General features: G+C 33.0%; 1 pseudogene; it reads right to left on the reverse strand.

Annotated features, from left to right (window-relative positions):
* LOC149556998 (uncharacterized) overlaps nt 1–27,112 on the reverse strand; it is a 40,023-nt pseudogene extending 12,911 nt beyond the window's left edge.
* Between the last annotated feature and the right edge of the window lie 317 nt (nt 27,113–27,429).

Genomic DNA, 27,429 nt, shown 5'->3' on the forward strand with positions numbered 1-27,429 from the left:
TCCCAACATTAGATCTACCATGATCATGGTCACTGTAACATGATATTTTTGGAAATATAAGAGGAGCAACTGAGAGGGGGGCGGGGGGGTGAATTACTTCCTACTAAAATAAATATTGGATCCCTTAGATGTCAGTACAAAAATGCAAACTGAAAATTGGATACTGCTAAAGCTCAATAAATACACAAAAATGTTGTAACTCAAAAAGTACTCAGTAAATTCTTAACATATAAATTTTAGATGCTATGAGTGATTACCATTACTTTAACTTAGTTACGAACACATAAAAGAAAATATTATTAACACATTTGAAACCAAGATTTAATGTGGAAACCTAATTTGGGAAAAACCACCAATTGCAACTAGTTATTATTTTTCCTCTTCTAAAGTGAGCCATGTTAGGAGCTAACCCTATTAAAGGTTACAAAACACACTATTAGGTGTGACCTTGTTAGAGGATTTAATCACCTTATTAGGAGTGGTTTTGTTAGAAGTCTTTAGACAATTCAATAGAACTGCCACCTTGTTAAAGGATTTGCAAATAGTTGTTAAGCCAACTCTGTTAGGAGATTTAGATCATTGCTACAATGGTTAGAGAGTAACAATGAGATGACCTGATTTAAATTTAACTAAATTGCTGATTACAGATCTCTATTCTAGCTTGTACTTGATCTTTCCTAATTGAATATACCTTTTCTGCTCCACAAGGATATTTTGCTTATCCTTCAAAATTCTCTTCCTCTTCTCATCATTAAATCTTTAATAATATCTTCATACTTTCACACTCACTTACACTTTGAAATCACAAAATATATCTTCCACTTTGTCAAGTTGACTCATATACAACTTAGAATAATTAATATTCATCACCTTAGTAGGCTAGAATTAATAGATAAATCAATTAAGCTTAATATGCCAAAATAAAAAAATACTTCATTAGCCAACCAAGCTTGGTAGAAACTAACTCAAAAATAATTTTCTTTGTTAACCTATAGAAGGTCAGTTAACTACAAACTCACAAAAAATATTTTGGCAATTGAGTGAGCTTAGTTAGCATTGGTTCCATCCAACTTTCCTTTATGAATCGAGTGAGCTTAGTTAACTCTCAACTTTTGCATACTTTCCTTCAATTCCCAAGAGAACTTGGTAGATACTGCCTTCTGAACTAGGCAATCATAAGAATTTCTTGATAGACACAAAAAATTGTCTTCACTACCTGAGTGAGCTTGACATATACTGACTAATAATGATCTAACATTTTTGTAACATCAAAGACAATACACAATTAATCAATTGTATCCAAAAATATCCCTCTTTGGCATTGATGGCAACACAACATGTCATAGCATAATGAAAATTTGGATTTAGACTTGAGAACTTCCTCTGTTAGAATGAGCTCTTCCTTTCACTAGATTCTTTCTCTATCTACAACAATTTTTACCAAGTTCATTTACAGAATTTTTTTCCTTTTACAACAAACTTCTCCTTCTTTGAGAAACTTTTCCCTCTTTGGTTCCTTACTTTATTTTGGTTTACAAAATTTCTCAGAGATATGATAGTAAACTTCTCCCTCTTTGATAACACATGCCAAAGATAGCAATTTTGTTAATACCAATGTACCTTAAGTACTGATTCATTTAAAATATGCCCTTGCTAATTTTCCACCAACTGATTGATCTTCAATAGGTTCTAGTTGATGCATCACTAAACTTCATTTAGTGAGCTTCAGATAGGGGAATGACCCCTAGCTTACCTCTTAGATACAAAAATTCATCTTTAGGTAATGGCTTGGTGAATATGTGTGCAATCTATTTCTTTGTATTGACACTTTCCAATCAGACTTCTTTTTCTTGCACCTATTCTCTTAAGAAGTGATATTTTATTGCAATGTGCTTTGTTTTGGTATGCATCATTAGATTATTTGATGTATTGATTGCACTGGTGTTATCACAGTATTCATCCTCTATCTCTATCTTCATTCCTTTCAAGAATTTTTTAAACCAAACAATGTTAAAACAATTAATTGTTGCTACCACATATTTTGCCTTTGTTATGGATTGAGATGTACAATTTTGCTTCTTGCTTGTCCAAGCCATTAGTCTTTTACCAAGAAAGAATGCTCCACCTCTAGTGTTTTTTCTGTCATCAATACTTCCTGCCCAATCAGCATTAGTAAATACTTTCAAGTTCAAATTTCTTCCAAGTTTATACCATAAGCCATAGTCTTTAGTACCTTTTAGATATATCATGATTCTTTTGATTTCCATCATGTGATTTTCCTTAAGATTTTCTTAGAATCTTGCCACCATTCCAACTACTAGATCAATATTAGGCCTTGTGTGTACTACATACTATAATTTTCCAATCATTGATGTATGTGGTCTAATCTACTTCTTTGGAATCATCATTTTTGGAGAGCTTGTGTCCAATAGACATAGGGATTCCAACTGGTCTTGAATCTTCCACTCCAAAATTCTTTAATATTTCTTTGATATACTTAGATTGAGTGATGTAGATACCGGTTTTGTTCTACTATATCTACAATCCAACAAAGAATTTTATCTCACCAAACATGGACATCTCAAATTCTTTACTCATTTCTTCTAAAAATATTTTGCACAACTCATCATTTTCTATAAATAGAGTATCATCAACAAATATTTATGCCAACACAATCTTTTTGTCTAGTCCTTCCTTGATATATAGACTACTATTATCATTTTTTCTTTGAAACCTAATCTGTATCAAATAATTATGAAATCTTTTAGACCAAGCTCTAGAAACTTACTTGAGACCATATAATGCTTTGTGTAACTTGCAAATCATGTCTTTTTTGTTAGGATCTACAGAACCTTCTGGTTGTTCAATGTAGACTTCTTCATCAAGAATTTCATTCAAGAATGCAGATTTGACATACATTTGATACACTTTAGATCCTCTATGTGTTGCATATGTTAATAAAGTTCTAACACCTTCTATTCTTACTATAGGAGCAAAACACTCACCATAATCAATACCTTCATCTTGAGCGTAACCTTTGCACACCAATCTTGCTTTGTTTCTTGAAACTTTTCCATCTTTATTCAACTTATTTCTGAATACTCACTTTGTACCAATTACATTTTTATCCTTGAGTCTAGGAACCAAAGTCCAAGTTTTGTTCTTTTCTATCTGTTTCATATTTTCATTCATTGCTTCAATCAAACTTTCATTATCTAGAGCATCATTAACACTTCTAGGTTCAAATTTAGCAAGTAAACATGTACCTTTTAATTTTCTTCTTGTCATTGTTCCATTAGATTTGTATCCAATGATCTAATTAGGTGCATGGTGCCTTCCAACATATCTTGCTAACATAGGCTCTTTGGTCTTTGAATGAGTCCCATCATCTTCATCATAAATTTTAGTTTCAAGCTTAGGTCCTTCTATGACTTGGGTCCATCAAGCTTAGTTTGAACTAGCTCAATAGTCTCTAATTGTGACTTAGGTCCTTTAGACTATAACTCAGGTTGCACTGCCTGCAACTCAATAACTGTTGGAAATTTTAGAGATTTTGGAGATGAAGCTTCCTTTCTTTTAGATAGATTTGGTAGGGTATTAGATTTGTAGTAAAAAAATTCTTCTATAATCCACTGGCTCTTTGTTTCATTCTTCTTCACTCTTTTCTACAAACTCATCAATTCTAACATGTGCACTTTCTATAATTTTATGAGTAGACAAGTTCAAACATTTGTATGCTTTACTTCTACAAGAGTATCCTAAAAATATGCCTTCATCACCTTTTACATCAAATTTTCCTTTCTAGATTCTTTCAAGATATAACAGTTGTTGTCAAACACTTTTAAGTAACTTACATTAGATTTGTAGCCATACCATAGTTGATAAGGAGCTTTGTTTGAATCTTTCTTCAACTATACTCTTTTTAAGGTATGAACTATAGTGTTGATAGCTTCTTTCTAGTATTAGAGAGCAACATTCTTTTAAATCATTAAGGTTCTTGCACAATTCATGATAGATCTATTTCTTATTTCAACTATACCATTCTACTATGGTGTACTTTTCTTTTGATTCCTCTTTCAATGCACAAATTATTGAATTCATTGGAGATGAACTCACCAACTTTGTTTGATCTTAAGCATTTCAACCTCTTTCTAGTTTCCTTTTCTACTCTTTTCAAATACCACTTGAATTTTTTTAAAGGCTTCTAATTTTTCTTTTAGGTACATTACAGTCATCATTCTAGAATAGTCATCAACAAAAAGAATGAAAAAAAATTCTCTACTATAACTCTCTATTCTAGTAGGTCCACATAAGTCTGTATGAATAATTTCTAAGACTTCTTCAAGCTGATAGTTTTTGCTTTTGAAACTAGTATTCCTCATCTTACCAATTTGACAATTTTTGCAAAGACCCATATTAGGCTTCTTCAAACTAGGAATAGCTCTTATGCTTTTATGTTTTCTTATCTTAACTAGATTATCAAAGTTTACATAACATAGCCTTTTGTGCCAAAATTAGCTTTCTTCTACTTGAGCAATAAAACATGAACAATCACTAAGATTAAGATAAAATAGATTACCTTTCATTTTCTTACCAGATCTAACTAGATTTTCTTTTGCATCTAGTAAGTAGTTTGGCTAGTCAATTCATGAATTTTATCTTGAATCCAATGTTATTCAACTGTGCCACATTCAATAGATTGTGATTTAGTCCTTCAACCCAATAAGCATTGTCACATACAAGCTCTTTAGTCAATGAAATACATCTTTTTTCTTTTATGTTGCAAGGTTCATTATTTCCAAATCTCACACACCTCCATCATAATATTCCATATGCTCAAACTTTGTTTTGTCTCAAGTCATATGATGTAAACAACCACTATCAATTATCCATAATCATTTTTGCTAATTTGAGAGATAAGTTCTATCTTATCTCCTTCATCATCAGATTCATATTTCACAGTAATACATACCATTTCATCTTCATTGTTATCAGAATCTTTAGCTATAAAAAAAAATTTCTTACCTTTTTCCTTGTAGTTCTTGAAATCCTTCTTGCCTTTATGCTTATTTCTTTTTTTTTCATCTTTGATTTCCTTATTTGGACACCTAGCAAAAATGTGACCAACTTCTTCACAATAAAAGCAGATCAGAGGAAATTTACCTTTGTACTTTCCTCTTCCTTTGGAATGCTTCCTTGCAAGTAGAGCTTCAACAACTTCAAGATCATTGTCTGAACTTTCTATTGATGTTCCTTCTTCTTCACTTCCTAATTGGTTAGATTTTGATATCTTACCCTTTTCTTTGAGTGAGAGTTTAGCTTTAAAAGCATATTCAATAACCTTTGAACTAAGAACATAGTCATCAAAGTTATCTAACTCAAAAGCTTTCAATCTTCTAACTAGAGCAGCCAAAGATATTTTATTATTTGGATCACATCTCATCTCTTGAATGGCAGACACTCTAATTTCATAAATAGGAATAAGAGTTCTAAGTAACTTGATTACAACTTTTTTCTCTTCAATGTCTCCTCTAGATATTTTGATTGTACATACACTTACTTTTATCCTTTCCACATATTTTGCAATATTCTCATCTTCTCTCATTTTCATCTCATCAAAATGACCTCTAAGACTTTCAACTTTAGTTCTTCTTACATTGTCATCTCCTCCATATATATCTTTTAGCTTGATCCATGTCTCATAAGCCGTCTTGTAGTCTTTGACTTTATCAAATTTAGCATAACTAAGAGTAGATGCAATATCTCAATCATCATGATGTTATGATTCTTCTTTTCAACAATATCTTCAACTAATAATGTTCCAATGGGAGTCTTGTATTCAGTACTTGCATCCTAAGTCATTGATGGTATCCAAGTGTAACCTCATAAGTCTTTTCCATGCCCCAAAATTATCTTTGTTTAGCTTGTGAATCTCTCTTTTGTTAGACATCTTGATCTTTTGCTTACATCCTTGAAACCTTCTCTGTAAGAACCAAAAGCTCTTATACCAATTGTTGGAAATATAAGAGGAGTAACTAAGAGAGGAGGGTTGAATTAGTTACTACTAAAATAAATCATGGATCCCTTAGATGTCAATACAAAAATGCAAACTAAAAACTAAATATTGTTGAAGCTCGATAAACACACAAAAATGTTGTAACTCGGCAAGTACTTAGTAAATGCTTAACATATAAACTTTAGATGTTATTAGTGATTACCATTACTAGAACTTAGTTGCAAACAAATAAAAGAAAATAGCATGAACACATTTGACACCAAAATTTAACATTGAAACCCAATTTGGGAAAACCAACAATTGCAATTAGTTACTATTTAGAGGATTTAATCAACCTATTAGGAGTGACCTTGTTAGAGGCCTTTATACAATTCAATAGAACTGCCACTTTGTTAGAGGATTTGCAGTTAGTTGTTAAGCCAACTCTGTTAGGAGATTTAGATCACTACTACAATGGTTAGAAAGTAATAATGAGATGACCTAATTTAAATGCAACTAAATTGTCGATTATAGATCTCTATTCTAGTTTGTACTTGATCCTTTCTAATTGAATATAGGTTTTTTGTTCCACAAGGATATTCTACTTATCCTTCAAATTTGCTTCCTCTTCTCATCATTAAATCGTCAATAATATCTTCATATTTTGACACTCACTTACACTTTAAAATCACAAACTTGACCTTATACTATCTTCCACTTTGTCAAGTCAACTCATATACAACTTAGAATAATTAATATTCATCACCTTAGTCAATTGGATAGATAAAAAAATTAAGCTTAGTATGTCAAAATAAGAAAATATTTTGTTAGTTGACCCAGCTTGGTAGAAGCTAACTCAAAAATAATTTCTTTTATTAACCAACAGAAGCTTGATTAACACTATAAACTCACAAAATTCCTTTGGCAACTGAGTAAGCTTAGTTAACACTCACCTTCTGCATACTTCCCTTCAATGCTTAGTAGACACTTCCTTCTGAACTAGGCAATCATAGGAACACTCCATAGACACATAAAACTATCTTTATTGCCTAAGTGAGCTTGACATATTCTTATTGATAATGATATAACATTCGTGTAACATCAAAGACAATACACAATTAATCATTTGTATCTAATAGATATACTCTTCTCAAGAAATACATTGGAACTATATGTGGTAGAATAACAAATACATAATCAAGAAAATTAAATATTAATATCATATTTAAAATCTGTATGAATAAAATCTTGAATTCTATTCAACATAGTTAGAAGGTGTAAATAGGGTTCATTAGAAAACATAGTTAGAAGGTGTAAAATCTTGAATTCTATTCAACATGGTTAGAAGGTGTAAAATATTTTCTTTACCAATATCCAAAGCTCTTGGATATAAAATCTCTAATCAATATGTTGGATAGAGATAAAGCATAGAAGAAAAATAACGATAATAATCCACTAATATTACTCTTCAGCAATCAATTATCTAGATCAAACCAATCAACATAAGAACTCACTAAAAGAGTAGAAATCAACATTCAAGAGGAAAATGGTATCAAATTAGATTCATTTAACTTACAAAAATGGACTGAAAACATTGTCATAGCACCACCTCAAACAGAAATTTTTATCATGAATGAAAAAATATTTCAAGTCATGTAGTAGTGAATAAAAATTAAATGGTCTAAGGAAGCATTCTCAAGTCAGCAATCAAGTAAAAATAAGTAGTGAACAGACTAATAATAAACATCAATAACAAATAGAAAAGGTAATTAGAATTGTTAATACACATTGAAAGGTGAAATAAATGAAAAGGAATAGGTAACTAAAGCATGAGTCCTTGCAATTGTAAAAGAAATCATTTTAAAGACTAAAATGATATTAAAAATATTATCTAGGTAACGAACTAACTAGCACACTTGATTTAGCATTTAATATGCCCCTTAATTAATTTAATGTGACAAATGTCACCTCTTTGTGGGGGACTTCAACAAAATGAGAAGAATTGAGCAATGTGTGATCTAGATCCAACACTAAATAAAGTTTCTTTTTTGGTAGTAACTTCTTCAGATCATTAGCATGTAACCATGCAACTTCTCTATACATGAGCTCAAATTCCTAAAAAATATTTACATATGAAATGGTTTCAATTACAAAAACATATAATTGAATTCTATTTGCTGAAAGATCAATGGAAGGAATTATACAAGGGAAATTTAAGACTAGTTATATTGTCTATAGATAATCAGTTTGTAAAAATATTTAAGAAAATGTTCCTTTTTATTATAATTGAGTCACAATTCATGGAAATAAAAAAAAAAATTAAATCATGCAATTGGCTTTCATAGAATGGATACCTTATGAATATATTTAAGAGCAACTCTAGTTTGCTCATCTAAATTTGACTTTGGTGTCATCACACCATATCGGATGTAAACTCCTCACATAAATCCTATATGGGAAGGGCATGTTGGACTACTACTACTAGAGGCTTCTATATAATCTGGAAAAGATTGTCAATGTGCAAAATAATAGTAATTTCCCTATTGTAGTTACGATTTCATGTTTTATCTCAAACAACATTAAGTACTCATGTTTTGTTGTAGAAAGAGTGACCATTAAATCTACAATGCAACACCACAAATAGTGAAAAATGCATCAAATAATAACTAAATTGAGAATGGAAGACTTAATCCAATTGCATCCATTGTAGTCACACTTTTAAGGAGGCCACCAATCTAATATAGTGCAAATGAAGTTCTAATTTGTCTTAGAAATCTTGGCATTGTCATTAATAATAACTCCAACTGTGATGAGAATGAAAGGAGGATTAAACACACTTTGCCCATCACAAGCATGGAAAAAAAACCACCACGACAACTTAAAAAATCTGGAAACCCATTTGAGCAAACCCCCACATCTTTTCTACTTTAGTAGATTAATTTTTATAATGTGAAATAGAAATGAAATATATGTGTATGAGTTTATTAAGAGCCCTTGGGTTGTTCTTTGACCATATATTTAAGTTTTAAATATTGTAAGACCATGCAATGAGCCCTTCCTTAGATACTACCTAGTAGTCAGAATTTTCTAACCAGAATTGGTAACTCGATAAAATCAAGTTACTTCTATCTGATAATTGAGCATGTAAAGCAAGGCAAATTGCTATAAGTAAAGATAAAGAAATTAGTTTTCAGTTGTCTTATTCCTGACAAATAATCAGCCTCTTTCTAGTTACATGGTCTACAATATATTAAAATTTACAAAATAAAAAAATATAATATGTACAATAGAAAGCTGAGTTTGCATGTCTATTATGCTCTAAAGAATCTCTTGGGGTCATCAAAGTTCAGAACAACCAAAAGTAATGGAGCTTGATTAAGGATTGTAATCTCTTGTAAATAAGTTGTTACTCCTATATTTGATAAACATTGTCTAGATTCTTTATTAGACAATCTACATGCCACCTTTCAACCCTACCAACCTAATTCACTAGGAGTTGAATCTAGTAATTCTTAACATAGTTCACACCCATTAAGCCTTTTAAGCCAATTTTGTTGAGGCCTTCCTATAAATTATTATTCAGGCAGCTATAATATGAGATAAAGCTACTAAGTACAACCTTTTTAAAAATGCAGTTCCTATACTAAACAAATCCAGTGGTGGGCCAAGGATGTTGCTAAGAAAATATGCTATGCTAAGAAACTATGCTATGAAAAGAAGTATCATCTTTAATGCCCATAAATTTGGATATAAATAGCTTCAATAAAAGGCATGATTGATAGTTGGTAGTTGAATTTTTCATGGTAGTTGGCACCCTTGAATCCAAAAGCTAATGGTTAAATTATATCAGCACTATTATGACATTATACAATTTTTAGTGATCTGTTGAATATAAGCAACAACATGGAAGAAATAGTTCAAGGGTATGGTTTTAAACATGATCTCAATATCTACCTTTTATAGATCATCTAGTCTCTTACTCACACATTGGATGACATCATATCTTTCAATTAAAATATGCTAAGAAGGTAGAATCTCTCCCTCTCCTTCACTCCCTTCCTTCCTAGTTCCCCTTCTCTGCCCACTTTATCTCCCTCTCATCATCAAATAAATCACTAAAAGATATTGTTCATATACCAATATAATAGCTACAAATGAAGATGTGAGTAGGAAAGGAATAAGTGGTGAAGCTTATAGATATGTATCTTCCTATGAGGCCTCAACCTATCCTATCATAGTACGACTAATAAATTGTTATTTTGAAACATTATGACTTGATATGTTGAGACATTGCCAAATGGACTAGACACTATTATGTTATTTTATGTCGTGTGATGTTTTACTTTGAGATGCTTATTCATGTTATTTAAATATTTTATAAACATGCATATGTATGATGTAGTATATATAGTAAATTAATGTAGGATTAGGAATATGATTAATACCTTGAGTATGCAATTTTTAATGGTCAAATATATGAACAGAAATGAGATAATAGTTATTTATATGAAAGATTGATATTTTGACTTATGTGATTATCCAGATGAGTTTTAACTATATACATGTGATTTTTCTCAAGCTACTAATGTGCGAATTCAGTGTGTATGATTATTAGCTAGGAAATCTAATAGAGAACCAATAACCAACCAACCCTATGTATAGTTGTAAAAACTAGGGTTGAGTTTAATGAAAGATGAAGACCCCGTTGTTCTATATTTTCTTTGTATCATAATCTAAATGTGTCTATCATTTTGTAATCATAAAGTGTTTAATGTTTTGTAATAGTGATATTATAGTGTCACTTAAAACTCATAATTTGTATATGTATATCAACATGATAATTAGAGTTAGCTGAGTAACTTGATAATCTAAGATGGATTAAGTTAGTAACCTAAGACTAATTAGTGAAAATTTTGGTTAATTACCCTAATTAGAATTTGGTGGTAAGATTGCATTCCTAGGATTTTTAGAAAATTCAAATATTTTAAGCCAATTTAATAGGTCCTAAAATGGTCCTAGGGGCAAAAAATTGATGAGAACCAAGTGCTTGATGGTATATGTATGGGTTGGGGGTATTTTCCACCCCTCTAGACCCTTTTGTTGACTTTTATGACCACCCAAATATTCTATTTTTACTTTAGTACAACAATTTGAACTTCACGATGAGTTTGACAAGTTCATACTCCATCATAAAAGTTTTCTTAATGATAAGATTAAGTTAAAAGACTTTAAAAAGCCTTAGTCAAGTATGGAGTTATTGCAATTTTTAAGTGGGTAAGTTAGGAGCCTATTTAGTTGCAAATTTGAGGGTTGAAGAGTGTTCACCCAATCTCTACATTTACAAAGAGTAAAAAGCCAAGATTGAAGAAGGAAGAAGAATAACTCTTCTCAAAATTTTAGTTTTCCATAACCATTTGTGAAGGTAGGAATCCTTTAAATTTGTGTCTTCATGTTGTGTTCTCAATTGTTCAAGTAGGCCTTTTCCATATGTGTGTGTTTGTATGTATGATGAAACATGTAAGGGATGAGATTGTTATGAGTTTCTTAATTATTTTACTTTCATATTTTACATTTATTTTATCAATAAAAACTATAAGGGTTGTGTTAGCATTACTCACCCTTGAATAGGGCATAAGTTGCCATGTATGGGAGGAGGGCTTTAGTTTGACTTTGGGCAGTACAAAGTCTCTCCTCATGACAAGGACATGGAGAGAGTAGGGTGAAATGGGCCACTACTCATTAGTACAAACTATTTTATGTTTTAGAAATTGATAATTGAAAGAACATTAGTTCTTGTGATTATAGCCTTGGAAGGGGCATCTGTTATGGTGTTGTGACCGACTTCTACCCTAGAAAAATCCACCTTCTCCCTAGTCTAGTTTGATAATGAACCTATTGTGAAAATTTGGGATGGGAGTATTTGGTTGTATGAGTCCTCCTTGTCTAAAATATGTTTGTCTCCCAATTAGTTTTCATTTCTCCATGGTTACCTTGATGTAGTTTGTAGATTTTGCAGTAGCTACCTTGATATGGAGCCAATTTGGTATTCAAGGATTTGGTATTTTGATTTAGATGTCTTAGAAGCTTCTCCTCAAGATAGTGATCCTATTGTAAACTTCATTGTGAGACTTATTTTTGAAATAATAATGATGTCAGGTTTTCTTCCCTGATTCTTTTTCGATGGAGTATTTGAATCATGTGTTTGAATAAAATGAATAAGAAGTGGCTAGCCCACATATGTTTTAAAAAAATGAGAAATTTCTTTTCATATGATATTCTTTATTATTTAAATATGTGCACATATGTTTAATGGTGATTAGATGAAATGATGCTATATTAACTTATGAAATTTAATTCCAAACTGTGTTAAGTTTTATTTATTTAGTTGGTATTTCATTGTATAATAGTAATTATTCAGAAGAAAAATATTCCTATTCAAGTGTATCAATATAACATCAAAGACCATGTTATAATCTATCCTAAAGGGAAAAAAAAAAAAAAAAAACCCTTTGGCTATGTAAATAATTTAGAGAATCTAACACTCAAAAAAAAAATTCTTTGGAGCAAAAATGCTCTCTACCCTTTGTATGGGAAAAATTTTTAATCCCCTTTTTGAACAAAGCATATTCCCTCAAGATTCTCTTTAATATTCCTTGATATTTCTTTAATTAATAATATAAAATAAATAAATAAATAAAAACATCTAACTATTCTATCTTGTCCTAAAGTCTTACCCACTAAACTTTTAAACATAATTACTCTATCCTATCCTAAAGTCCATTGACTATACTTTAAATCATAATGGTTCCTATGTCTTGTAGATGTCAACCAAAGTCAATAAAAAGAGGGAGCAACATTAATACACCACCCCTCAATAAAATTTCCAAGCACACCTTTTTAAACCTTCCCCAATGGTTCCACAAATAGAGAATGTGGTTGGGTGTAAGGTTGTTTTAAGCTTGGGTAGGTGGCAGCTAGGAAATGGTTTGAAGATTATCTCCAACCACCTTTACATTTTAAACTTAAAACTCCCTTCCCAAGTGCTTATCATCTTTGATGTGTTTTTCTCCATCCTTGGGCAATCTGACCTCCATATGGAGAAATCTCATGTGAGCCTAGGTGGACTTGGAGTTAGTGGGTATAGGTGGCAGGGTTGGGTTAGAGGTAGTTAAGGGTAGGTTAGGTTAGTTTTTAGGAATAATTAGTTAGTTTTATTTTTGTGTTAATATTTTTAGTTAGTTGGTAATTATTTTAATTAGAAGATGTTAGAGAAAGGTATTTAATGGAGTCATATGGTTAGGATTAGTTAGTTAGTTAGTTACAGATTGTAATTGGTTAGTAGTTATTTAAGTTTGGTTTTATTTAAATTTTTTTAGTAAATAGAATTAGTATTTTGTAGTATTGTTTTAGTTTATTTTGATTTAATTTAATATATTTTTAATTAAGTTCTAAAAGGGTTAGAAGTAGAACATGTTTAGGAAAGTAATGTTATTTTAGAAATTAGTTAGTCAATAATAGTTATGATAGTATGTTTAATTAGTTTATGATTTAAAAGTATTAATATTTTAGCTATTTAAAAAAAAATTAAATTAAATTGTAGATGGTTGCTATATTTTAAATATTAAAGCATCCTTGAGTAAGAAATCTTTAGGTAAGGAATTAACATATTGCTAGAAAAACCCTATGTCTACATTTCAATGTACCTATAGTTTGACTTGTAAAATGACTTTATTGGATTATGTCAAAACCTAATGTGTCATGTAAGTCTTAGTCAAACATGTATCAACATAGTGAACTTATTAACCTTAAACAAATAAATAAAATTATGTGTGTTTTTGCCTCGTTATTTTGGGCATGATATTTTGATATTAGAGTTGTGTTTCAACACTAGGAACATAAAACCCTTATGTTTCAACTTAATCTAAATTTTAATTTTTGTAGGATGTCTCCCATCACACAAAACAATTGATGAGGTAAAGGTCATAGAGTGGCAAGTGCTAGGGTGGAACATGAGGATGGACCACCACCTACATGACCTCCACCACCACCACTATCGAACCCTAATCATGATATTGTGGATGCCCTTTAGACCCTAATAAGAGTAGCCTAGTAGAGGCTAGCACCTATAGTACAACTAGGGTAGCAGATTCCTAAAGGGGAAGCATAGGATCTTAAAAGAGTTAGGGCAAGTGGAAGAGAGAGGAGTAGGAGTCCCCCACTGAAACAGGTTGAGGGACAGGATGAACATGAGGGTGAGTCAGTACATCAGTTAGGACCACCACTTGATACACCTCCTAAACATGTAGGAGATGAGATCAGGGAGTTGATACGAATCTAGCCACCATTGTTTATCGATTCCACTAATGGAGCAGTAGCAAAGGCTTGGTTACAGTCTACAATAGAGTTTTGGATTATGTCCTTATGGGAGTAATCTGAAGGCATGACTAGTAGTCCATTAGTTGAGGGATAATACCTCCATTTGGTGGCAACAAGCAGAATCTATAGGAGTGAGGATGGGTACCCTCACATGGGAGACATTTTTGGTTAGATTCTGAGAGAAGTACCTGTATGAGTACTTAAAAAAAAAGTAGATAGAGGAGTTTCATTCTCTACATCAAAGGGGCTTCATAGTAGCTTGGTATCAGAGTTAGTTTCTTGAGCCCCTTCCTTATGTTGAATACATGAAGGAGATAGGAGTCTTGGGATTAGTCTCAGAACTAAAACTCTACACAGCAGTTAGGACAATAGAAATCCCCTTGGAAAGGGAATCAAGCTATGCAACAAGGTCCTCTAAGGGCCAATAGTCCTAGCAACAAAAACCATCAAAGAGTTATCAAGGCTCTAAGCCGAAGTAGTGGAAGTCACAAGGTCCTAAATAGGATCAGAAGGCACACATCCCACTGTCTTAGTTAACAAAGACTCAAAAACCTTCTAGGGGTGGATATAGTGTATCTAGTAGGTGAGGAGGTCCACAATAGTCCATATCTTAGGGTGTACATTCTTATATACCCAAGGACCATGCTACACGTGTGGTGGCATGGGTCATATAGCTAGAGATTGTCCAAAGGGGCAATCATCCATTGGTCAGAGAGGGGCTATCTCCAAAGCCTACAGTTGGTGACATGGGTAGATCTCATAGAGTATTTGCAATGGTTGACAACCACCAAGTTGAGCATTAGGCCATAGGTATAATATAGGGTAGTGTGGTTGTTGTTTTATTTGATTCTAGAGCTACTAACTCATTTATATCTCCAAATATAGCAGAGCATTGTGGGCTAGTGGCAATTAGATATGATGTTAGTTGGGAAGTAGAGTTAGCCTTAAGAGTTAGAGGGTTAGTTAGTTCTATGGTGCATTATTGTTAGATTTAGATCAGAGACATGACCACAATGTTTGATCTACACATTACCCCTCTAGGTTCTTATGATGTTGTCCTTGACATGTATTGGCTTCATGCCCACACTACCAAGATGGATTGTCAACAAAAGAGGGTAGAATGTATGGATGAATATGGGATCTCGAGGGTGATCTTTGGAGTAAAGAGACTAGTATCTCTTTGTATGATTTCTGCTATGTAGCTTAGATGGTGCATGCGAAAGAGATGCTAGTTGTTCATTAGCACCTTTAGTGATAGAGAGGAAGATTTAGAGGGAGAGCCATCCCTCGATGATTTTCCAATTCTGTAGGAGTTTGTAGATGTACTTCCTTTAGAGCTCTTTAGTATGCCTCCACTTAAAGTAGTGGATTTTCACATAGATCTTGTGCTAGAAGTTGAGCCAGTATCAAGAGCACCTAACAAAATGACTACTCATGAGCTTCATGATCTAAAGATTTAGTTGGAGGAACACTTAGAGAAAGGGCATATTCAACCTAGTGTATCATCTTGAGCTGCGCCAACGATCTTCATAAAGAAGGACAAATAACTTGGGTTGTGCATTGGTTATCAGTAGTTGAACAAAGTAACATAAAGAATTGATACCTACTTCCTAAGATCGATGATATTTTTGATTAGTTATAGGGTGCTCGAGAATTTTTGAAGATAGATCTAAAGTTAGGTTATCGTCAATTGAGGATTATGGATAGTGATATCCATAAGACTAAATTTTGTATGAGGTATGGTCACTATGAATTTACCATGGTATCATTTGGCCTCATGAATGTTTGAGCTATATTCATAAGCCTCATGAATGGAGTATTTTGTACCTTTTTAGATAAGTTTGTGGTCATATTCCTTGATGATATTTTGATATATTCTCGTAACGAGAAGGAGCATGAAGAGCACCTGGGAAAGGTGTTGCAAAAGTTGAGAGAGAACCAATTGTATGAAAGCTTGTCAAAGTGTGTGTTCTATAGACCTAAGATATATTATTTGAGTTATGTTAAATTAGGCAATGGAGTCTTAGTAGATCCATCAAAGATTAGGGCCATCATGGATTGACCAACACGTGTGCCAAAAGTTTAGCTAGTATCAAGAGCACCTTATAGAATAACTACTCATGAGCTTGATGATCTAAAAACCCAGTTCGAAAAACTCTTTGAGAAAGGGCATATTTGACCTAGTGTATCACCTTGGGGTGCACTAGTGATCTTTGTAAAGAAGGACAAATCACTTGGGTTGTGCATTAGTTATTGGTAGTTGAACAAAGTAACCATTGATAACCAATACCCACTTCCTAGGATCGATGATCTTTTTGATTAGTTATATGGTGCTTGAGTATTTTTGAAGATAGATCCAAAGTCAAGTTATCATTAATTGAGAATTGTGGATAGTGATATCCACAAGACTACATTCTATATGAGGTATGGTTATTATGAATTCACCATGGTACCATTTGGCTTCACAAATGCTCAAGCTATATACATGAGCCTCATGAATGGAGTATTATGTATCTTTTTAGATAAGTTTGTAGTTGTATTCCTTGATGATATTCTAATATATTCTCATAATGAGAAAAAGTGTAAAGAGCACCTAAGACAAGTGTTACTAAAGTTGAGAGAGAACCAATTGTATGGAAGCTTGTTAAAGTGTGCATTTTCTAGACCTAAGATATATTATTTGGGTTAGTTTATATCAGGCAATGGAGTCTCAATAGATTCATTGAAGATTTGGGCCATCATGGATTGGCCAATACCCACTAGTATCACTAAAGTGAGGAGTTTTATGGGACTAGCAACATATTATCAACACTTTATTATATGATTCTCTAAATTGGCACACCTTATCACATCTTTTTATAGAAAGGGAAAGAAGTTTGAGTGGATAGAGAAGTTTGTTAGAGCTTTCCAAGAGCTCAAGAGAGACCTCATGAGTGCACCAATCCTTGCAATGCTAGATCCTTCTACAAATTTTGTGGTGTGCACAAATGCATCCTTAGATGGTATAGGGGTAGTCCTAATGCAGGATGGATGACCTATTTCCTACGAGTATAGGGAGTTTAAGACTTGTGAACTTAATTACCCTACTCATGGCCTAGAGCTGGTAGTAGTTTTTCATGCTTTAGTGAGGTGGTGACACTTCCTTCTAGGTTATAGATTCAAACTTCATTCTGACCACCAGAACTTATAGTAGATATTCACACAGCTAAATGTTAGTGTTAAAAAAAGAAGGTAGATGGAGTTCCTTTGTGAGTACAATTTTGATGTTCATTACATCAATGAAAAGGAGAATGTGGTTGCAAATGCCTTAAGTCAAAGGTGCCATTAACTTTCATTTGTGACTACTTGCATCAATTTGAGAGAGCACATCCTACATCACTTTCCAAATGATGAGCTTTATGTAGAAGTTAGCTAGTTGGTGCATTCTTAGAGAGCTTTAGAAGGGAAATACTCAGAGTATTCATTGGAGTTTGATGGACTTTTGCATCATAGAGGATGTATTTATGTACCTTACATTGGGGGTTTACATGAGCTCATTGTACTTGAAGCTCACAAAGCACCTTATGCAATGCACCCTAGTGTTAAGAAGCTACATGTAGATCTAAGGTAGTTATATCACTAGCCAAGCATGAGAGTGCAAATTGCTAGCATTGGTTTCAAATGCCTTGAGTGTCAGAGGGTGAAGGTAGAGCACTGTTATCCCAGTGGGCTTCTTTAGCTTCATGAAATTCTAGAGTGGAAGTGGGATGCTATATCTATGGATTTTATTGTTGGTCTTCACATGTCTTCTCATAGCCATGATGTCATTTAGGTGATGGTTAACACATTGACCAAGGTTTCCCTCTTCTCACCTGTGAATACTACATACACAACACGAGACATAGCTCAGGTGTTTTTGCAAGACATTATCAGACTTAATGGCATTCCCCATAAGATCATCTCAAATAGAGACTCATTGTTCACTTCATCCTTTTGGAGAGAGTTGTAGGTAGCATTGGGCACTAGGCTCAATTTTAGTACATCAAACCATCCTCAAACTGACTGCCAGACTGAGAGAGTGAATCAAGTTTCGGAGGACATGTTACATATGTACATGATAGATCATTAGGTCAAATGGGAGAAATACTTGCATCTTGTTGAATTTTCCTATAATAATGGGCACCATTCCTCTATAGTCATGGCACCTTACGAGACCTTGTATGGAAGACCTTGCAAAAAACCCTAAGTTGGGATAGGATTGAGGATAGGGTATTTATTGGTTCTAAGTTAGGCAAAGAGATGGAGCAGTAGGTGACCTTAATTAGATAGTGCCTTAGAGAGGCACAAGACAGATAGAAGAAGTATGTTGATGCGAAGAGGATAGATTGAGTGTATAAGGTTGGAGATAGAGTCTTCTTGAGAGTGCAACCATAAAAGAGTTTGATTTGATTCTAAAAGGGCTCTAAGTTGGCACCTTGGTTCATTGGACCATTTGAGATCTTAGAGAGGATAGGACCAGTTGCATACTATCTAGCCTTGCCACCTAGCCTATCACACATCCATGATGTGGTTCATGTTACTATACTTAGAGGATACATTTATGATGAGTCTCACATTATAGATTGGAATGCCTTCTAGGTGGATTCAGATGGGTACTTAGCATTGGAGCCTATCCATATTATTTCTTAAAGGACCTTAGCTCTTTGAGGCTAAGAATTAGACCAGGTTAAGGTCTAGTGGGATTGTTATCATGAGTCACAACTTAATGGGAGCATGCAACACAGATTCTGAGATCCTAGTACCCATAATTTTTTGATGAACTCCAAGAGGAAGTTCATGGCTAGTAGGGGAGGATGTGAGGCCTCACCCTAATCCATCATAATATAGCTGATACATTATGACTTGATATGGTGAGACATTGTTAGACAAACTGAACATTATTGTGTTATTTTATGTCGTGTGATGTTTTACTTTGAGATACTTAATCATATTATTTAAATGTTTTGTGAGCATGCATATTTATGATAAAGTATAGTAAATTAATATAAGATTAGAAATATGATTAATACCTTGATTATGCAATTTTTAATGGTTAAATATATGAACAAAAATGAGATAATTGTTATTTATATGAAAGATTGATCTTTTGATTTATGTGATTATCTAGATAAACTTTAACTACATACATGTGATTTTTCTTGAGCTACTAATGTGTGAATTTAGTGTGTAGGATTAATAGTCATGAAATCTAATAGAGAATTGGTAACTGATTCTATGTATAGTTTGTGAAAACCAAGGTTGAGTCTAATAAAAGCTGCAAACCCCATTTTTTTTATATTATTTTTATCATAATCTGAATGTATGTATCATTCTGTAATCGTAAAGTGGCTAATATTTTATAAAAATAATCTTATAGTGTTACTTGACACTCATAATCCATATATGTATATTAGCATGATAGTTAGGGTTAGCAGAGTAACCAGATAATCTAAGATGGACTAAATTAGTGGTAACTGGGTTAATTACCCTAATTAGGATTTTTAGAAAATTCAAATATTTCAAGCCAATTTAATAGGTTCTAGAATGATCCTAGGAGAAAAAATATCCCACCCCTCTAGACCCTTTTTTTGACTTTTGTGACCACCCAAATATCCCATTTTTACTTTCGTGCAAAAATTGGAACTTCACCATGAGTTTGACAAGTTTATACACCACCATAAAGGTTGTCTTAATGATAAAATGAAGTTAGAAGACTTTAGAAGGCCTTGGTAAAGTCTGGAGTTATTACAATTTTTAAGTGGGGTAAGTTAGGAGCCTATTTAGTTGAAATTTGAGAGTTGAAGAGTGTTTACCCAATCTCTACATTTAGAGAGAGTAAAAAGCAAGGATTGAAGAAGGAAGAATGATAGCTTTTCTCAAAATTGTAGTTTGCATTAACCATTTGTTCTCATTTGTAAGTAGGCATTTTGCATTTGTGTTTTTTTTTTATATATGATGAAATATGTAAGGGATGAGATTGTTATGGGATTCTTAATTTATTTTTTTTCATATTTTTCGTTATTTTTATGAGGGAAAACTGTAAGGGGTTGGCATTACTCACCTTTAGATAGGGTAGAAGTGGCCATGTACAGGAGGAGGGCTTCAGTTAGACCCTGGGTAGTGTAGAGTCTTTCTTCATGATGAGGAGAGGGAGAGAGTAGGGTGATAATGAGCCCCTACTTGTTAGTACAAACCATTTTCTATTTTGAAAATCGAGAGGTGAAATAATGAAAATTCTCATGATTATAGCCTCAGAAGGGACATATGTTATGATGTTGTGATTCACTTCTCCTACCCTAGAAAAATCCACCTTCTCCCTAGTCGAGCTCAATAATGAACCTATTGTGCAAACTTAGGATGGGAGTATTTGGTTGTATGAGTTCTTATAATAAATTTGTTTGCCTCCTGATTAATTTTCATTTCTCCATGATTACTTTGATGTAATTTGCAGATTTCATAGTGGCTACCTTGATATGGAGCTTATTTGGTATTCAGGGTTTTAGTATTTTGATTTAGATGTCTTTGAGACTTTTCCTGAAGATAGATCATGTTGTAAACTTCATTGTGAAATTTATTTTTGAAATGACAATGATGTCAGGTTTTCTTCCCTAATTCTTTCTTGACGGAGTATTTGAATTAGGTGTTTGAATAAAATGAATAAGAAGTGGTTAGGCCACATATGTTTTTAAAAATGAGCAATTTGTTTTCATATGATATTCTTTATGATTCAAATGTATACACATATGTTTAATGATAATTAGATGAAATGATGCTATATTAAGTTATGAAATTTAATCCCAAACTATATTAGGGAAGTTCAATTTATTTAGTTGGTATTTCATTGTATTATAGTAATTATCGAGAAAAAAATATTCCTATTCGAGTGTATCAATATAACATCAAACACCAAGCTATAATCTATCATAGAGAAAAAAAATCCACCTTTGGCTATGTAAATAATTTAGAGAATTTAACACTTAGAAAAAAATATAGACCTTGAAAAAAATAAAAATATATTTGGAGCAAAAATGCTCTTTGCCCTTTGTGTGGGAAAAATTTTAATCTCCTTTTTGAATAGAGCATATTCCCTCAAGATTCTCTTTAATATTCCTTGATATTTATTTAATTAATAGTATAAAATAAATAAACAAAAAAAATGAATATCTAACTATTCTATCCTATCCTAAAGTCTCACCCACTAAACTTTTAAATATAACCACTCATGCTTGGAAATCTGCATCATCTCTTTCCAACCATTTGCATGCGAGTTGATTGGTGGGAAGTACAAACAAGTGTGGTTGGGTGTAAGTTTGTTTTAAGCTTGGGTAGGTGGTGGCTAGGAAATAGTTTGAAGATTCCATTTTAAACTTTAAACTCCCTTCCCAAGCATTTACCATCTTTGACATGCCTTTCTCCATCCTTGGACAGTGTAACCTCTATATGGGGAAAGATCACGTAAGCCTAGGTGGACTTAGAGTTAGTGGGGATAGGTGGTAGGGTTGGGTTATAGGTAGTTAAGGGTAGGTTAGGTTAGTTGTTAGTAATAGTTAGTTAGTAATTATTTTAATTAAAAGGTGTTAGAGGAAGGTATTTAATGGAGTTAGATGGTTAGGATTAGTTAGTTAGTAAGTTAGGGATTGTAATTAAGATTGGTTAGTAGTTATTTAAGTTTGGTTATATTTAATTGTTTTTTAGTAAATAGAATTAATATTTTGTAGTATTGTTTTAGTTTATTTTAATTTAATTTAATATATTTTTAATGAAGATTTAAAAGGGTTAGAAATAGAATGTGTTTAGGAAAGTAATGTTATTTTAGAAATTAGTTAGTGGATAATAGTTTTGATTATGTAAAAATAGGTTTTAAAAGACCCAAAACCTTTAACAAAGTATTAAAGTAGAACTAACTAAAGAGTTCAGAAAGTAAAAGGTCTTAGTGAACAATAGTTGTGATAGTATGTTTAACTAGTTTATGATTTAAAATTATTAATGTTTTAGTTATTTTTAAAACTTTTTAATTTATTGTAGATTCCTTGAAGAAAATATTAGGAAATAATAAATATAACCCATAATTTCCATATCAAATATTTCTTTAGTAGATTTTTTTTTTTTTCTTATGTTCAAATGCTTATAGCCTACAAATAGCTATACTAAAATCTTCAAAAAAATGGCCTGCATGTAATTAGATTAATGCATATATAATAAAACCTAGAAATATATTATCATCTTAATTCAAAATTTGTATTTACAACACAAAGATCATTTAGGATCATGCCTTTCGAATTCCAAGTAAGGTAGAGGGTAAGGTTGAGAAGAGCCAAAATCTTCTGGACTGTCACCACCATCTCCACTAATTATCTTCATGAGACTTGTATGTCATTCTTTACAATATTTTGGTTTTCAAAAAATGCACTAATGAGATAAAATTTCATAGGCAACATCCAATCAAGCAGGTGTAAATCAATCTCATGAATCTATAAAAATTTATAAAACTACACACCTATAAATCAACACTATTGTTTTTCATGTTCACAAATCATTTTTATTTATTCCTATGTAGACTTGAATAATTGAATAAGAAAGAAATAGTCAATCCCAAGATAGGAAGTACAAGAGCTTGATATCATAAAGAAGATTAAAAAAATCACGTTTATTTACAAGATGGAATTTATTATATCACTCACAAGTTTCCAATTAGGACCAACATTATGGACCAAAACAACAAGTGCTTGAAAGACTGTTCAATATTGGCAAATAAGATCAACAATGATGACACCACGAATGTTAACCATATATATTCAAAATTAAGTCATTTCTTTAACATCAAGTAGCCAATAAAGATGTCATTCCAATCTCATCATATCCCTTGCCCATTAGGACCAATAGTCCAGATTTATATTTATTAGAAGCATTGAATTTTTTAAAATCAAAACATCAAAGCATATGTATTTTAAGTTATAACCATTGACATGAGCATGCAATCTCTTTGGTTTATATGCCAAAAGAAATGCATTGATTTTCTCATAAGTGATCAATAATTGCTTGAGATCTCTCCCTTTCTCTGCTCACTTATCTCCCTCTCTCTTTTGCTATATTTTTTATAGCTTCATTGTAAACTTCTCATGAGATTATGTATGTTTTACCTTATTTTAGTACCAGGAAGAGATTTTGAAGTATGGACAGTACTATTTCCTCCTAGCTCAAAGCACATCTAACTTGAATTTACAATAATATAGAAAGGCTCTTAGAAGAAACCACATAGTTTATGGGTTTCCTGGAACCACTATGCCTATAGGTTACAATAAAGCTAGTGTTCCCTTTGGCATATATTTTGGTGGGAAATGAGGTTCAGTGCCTACTCTCATTGAAATTGCCTATGCATTTGAACAAGCTGCCAAAGTCAAGAAAAATCCTTTATTCAAGGAATTAATAGTCTATCAATCTATAGCTTCATGGCTATCCCTAAATTGGAAGTATCATTTCCAATTTCCTAAATGCAGGCATATACAATAACAAACTGTATACAAGTTATAGTAGATTCTCTAGTTTGTAGAAATTGTTTTAATAAATTTGAAGATGAGTTTTTAGAAATTAAAATAATGCAAATATTTAAATTTCAAGTAGCCCTTTATATTTAATCTATGCATTTCACCTACTAAAACTTAGAAAAGCCTTAAATTTATCTTCGTAATGGCATTTGGTATGTTTGGTAGCTTTGGTACCTAATTTTCTATGTTTTCATTAGTTGTGTTGTTTCCAAGACAATACTTTCGTATGATGAATCATTTTAAAGCTAGCAACATAGAAGAATCAACATGGAAGTAAGCGGATAGAGTTATCTAGCAAAGTGATTTGGCATTTGAGAATTATGCGGAGTCAAGTATACCATCTTCTACAAGATATATTTTCTTTCCCACGAAGGTGGCTTCCATTCTTTACTTTGTTAAAACAATAGTGATCGAATAATCACTAGTTGGCAAGATATGCAAATTAAACTTTGGGATATAAATTTAGGTTCCTTGATAAGTACATTACATGGTTTTCTTGGTGCTTTTTTGGATCTCGGTACCTTTGATGAAAACAAATTTATCCTAGGAGCTAGCAGTGATCACAAATTGTATCTATAGGATGTGTAGTTTGGTCGTATTGTTCATACTTTAACAAGTTATTCAAATAAGGTTTGTGTTATATGTGTTAGCAGATTATCAAATAGGAAATTTGTAAGCACTACTTCTAATCAGCCAATAAAGGTTTGGGACCTTCATAAAGGGTTTGTGGAAAACACCATCATTTTCCACAACTAAAATTTTGTCCTTACCTATAGATGAGAAACACATGTATTCATCACATGTGAATTGTCATCTTCATTTTCGAGATACAAGAATTAGAAATATATTTAATAAAGTTACTACTCATGTTTCTAGAATAACATTAGTTACATTATCATGCAATAGTTAGTTTTTTCTCACAAGTATCCAAGAAAACTTGCACAATCTTTTTGATCTTCAATCATTGAAAGTTTCAACTAATTTTAGAGTATAAGGTCACAAATTGATGCCTATTGAATCCATAGTGCCACAAATACTATTGGAGTTGAGGAAAGCCAACTCCGAAGATGCCCAAGATCACCTGCATGCGAGAACCTATCAACGAGAAGCCAAGGAAGGAAGAGCGAGGAGCAATAGATAAACCCTAAATGGACATGAGAGATGAATATGCAAACACAACAGAAAAATGTATTTACAATGAGAAGTAATGTGATGAAAATACAATGAGGGAGAGGTCACTTATAAAGACCTCAAGGAAGCTTGTAGAACAAGCTAGAAGGTGGTAGAAGATAAGGATGACAACTCAGCACATATCCACAAAAGGTGGAACATGCTAGAAGGGAACAAACTCCCATGTTGTCAACAACATACATTAAATACAAAATATTAAATAAATGCATTAACCTAAGTAAGCTTAAGTAAATAGAATAAATAATTAATTATTAATTATTTACTCTAACACCCCCCCTTAAGTGCAACTTAGGAAAATGCCTTAAGCTCACAAAATTAAGATGAATGCAGAATGGATCCCGGCAACAAGGCCATGTTAGGTACCCATGTACAATGCAAAAAAATGCAACCTTTGAAAATGAGGAAAGAGAGAAAACCATGTGGGAAAAACCCTCCCCCAAAAAGAGGTAAGAACCTAGTGAAGAACTAAAGAAGCCTCCAACTAGGGAAATGTCCCCTAAAATAGGAACAAAGAGTGATCACGTAGAAGCATCAGTGAAGCATGAAGAAGTTGCAAATCTATAAACTGTTGATCTAAAGAACCTCCATGGAAGAAGAAGGCATGAACTGAGCATGTCTATATGGTAGATGATCCATCTCACCGAAATGCATAGGTAGCCAGCCACTGCAATTGCCTTGTATATAGGATCAACTACTGAATACATAGTTCACACACACTATCAAACCATCGAACTATGGATGCATTAGAAAAACAACATGACCCCCCCTTAATGTAGACGGGGTGTGATAACAAGCAATTGAGAAGGTGGGCCAAAGTCTTCTGCAGACGAACCAAGAATGATGAGAGAGGAAAAGAACAAACACCTATAAAGACACAGTCAAACTAACTCTGCATGGGGCTAATGTCATGGAAGGGACACTCACTTGACAAAGGGAGAATGCCTAAAATAGCAAGTAACTATCCCCGCCATGGTGCTTTTATGAAAATAGTGCATGTACAACTGACTCAAAACAACATTCATGACTCCCAAAATGCAAAAGTGGTACTTTACCTCAGTGAAATACATAAAAGTGCTTCAGAATGATAACTACAATGATCAAAACTAAAAACAACCTACAAAAAAATAAAGTACAACCTAAAACAAAGGAAACCATGCCAAGAAAATGATCCTCAGGCCTAAAACACTCAAGATATCCACCATATAGCAAAAATACCAAAACTATGATAGAAAGAGCATGGGCCAAAAACTCAAAAAAAGGACCACATTTTTGAAAAGGTGACAAAACTAGCTTTCCAAAAATATAAAGTTTTCAAAAAATGGGCATGGGACTCAAAAGATATGCATGCCGGAGTTAAAAAAAGAACTTCGGACTTCAACTAAAAAATGGGTAATAAAAAAGCATCAAAACCTTAAAATACCTACACCAATGTCTCCATCTTAGAATTAGCTTTTTGGTGCTTCTTTCGGATCAGAAAAATACCTTCATATGCAAAAGTTATGGCCAAAAAACACAAGTAGGTGCAAAATAAAATTAGGAGAGGTGCATGCAAGGTCTAATGATGCAAGCGCTGATGTCAGCAAGTCACGCCATTAAATTTAACATTTTTTAGGCCGTCGTGGCAAAAAAGAAGGCCATGTGGTAGGTGATGTCGCAGGGTCCATGTGGCAACGTGCCACGTGGCACCCATGCCACGTGTCACCCCACGTGGTACAACTGTGTTGACTATGCATTGTGTCAGCAAAAACTGTCAACGCAGGTGCTGACGCATACGCTGACAAAACTGGTGACTCAGATAAGCAGCACAGAGAGAAGCAAAGCTAGCGGTGGCGGAGAAAGATGGTGGTGTCACTGTAGAAGTGGGGCACGGGCAGAGAACGAAATAACGCCGCTGGTGGAGACGCTCAGGCGGAGGCGCCAGTAACTGGGGAGCCGCGGACGGCCCCACAGTGGCCGCTAGGCGGTGCCACGGCGATGCACTCTGCATGAAATTTTTTTAAATTTTCAAGCCCGAAATCATCCATACATCTGTATGGTAGTCCTAGAAGTTAAAAAAAAATTGCCTCCTGAGCTTTGTCTCCAAAAACAAAAAGCTTTATATGAATCTTGACTGCAAACGGCCTTTCAGATCCAATGGTGATGTCCATTTGGCCCCAATGTGCTCCAAAAAATTGTTGATCCCTTGATTTGAAGAAAAAATGCACAAACAAACTAAGGTTTGTGACTTCAAATCACGGCTTCAAAATTTCTTCAACGAAGCAGCAGCAAGAAGGCTTTGATACCATGTTGGAGTTGAGGAAAGCC

The sequence above is a fragment of the Cupressus sempervirens genome, chromosome 5 (assembly GCF_028749045.1).
Source record: "Cupressus sempervirens isolate cs-2001-9-10 chromosome 5, ASM2874904v1, whole genome shotgun sequence".
Classification (NCBI taxonomy): Eukaryota; Viridiplantae; Streptophyta; class Pinopsida; order Cupressales; family Cupressaceae; genus Cupressus; species Cupressus sempervirens.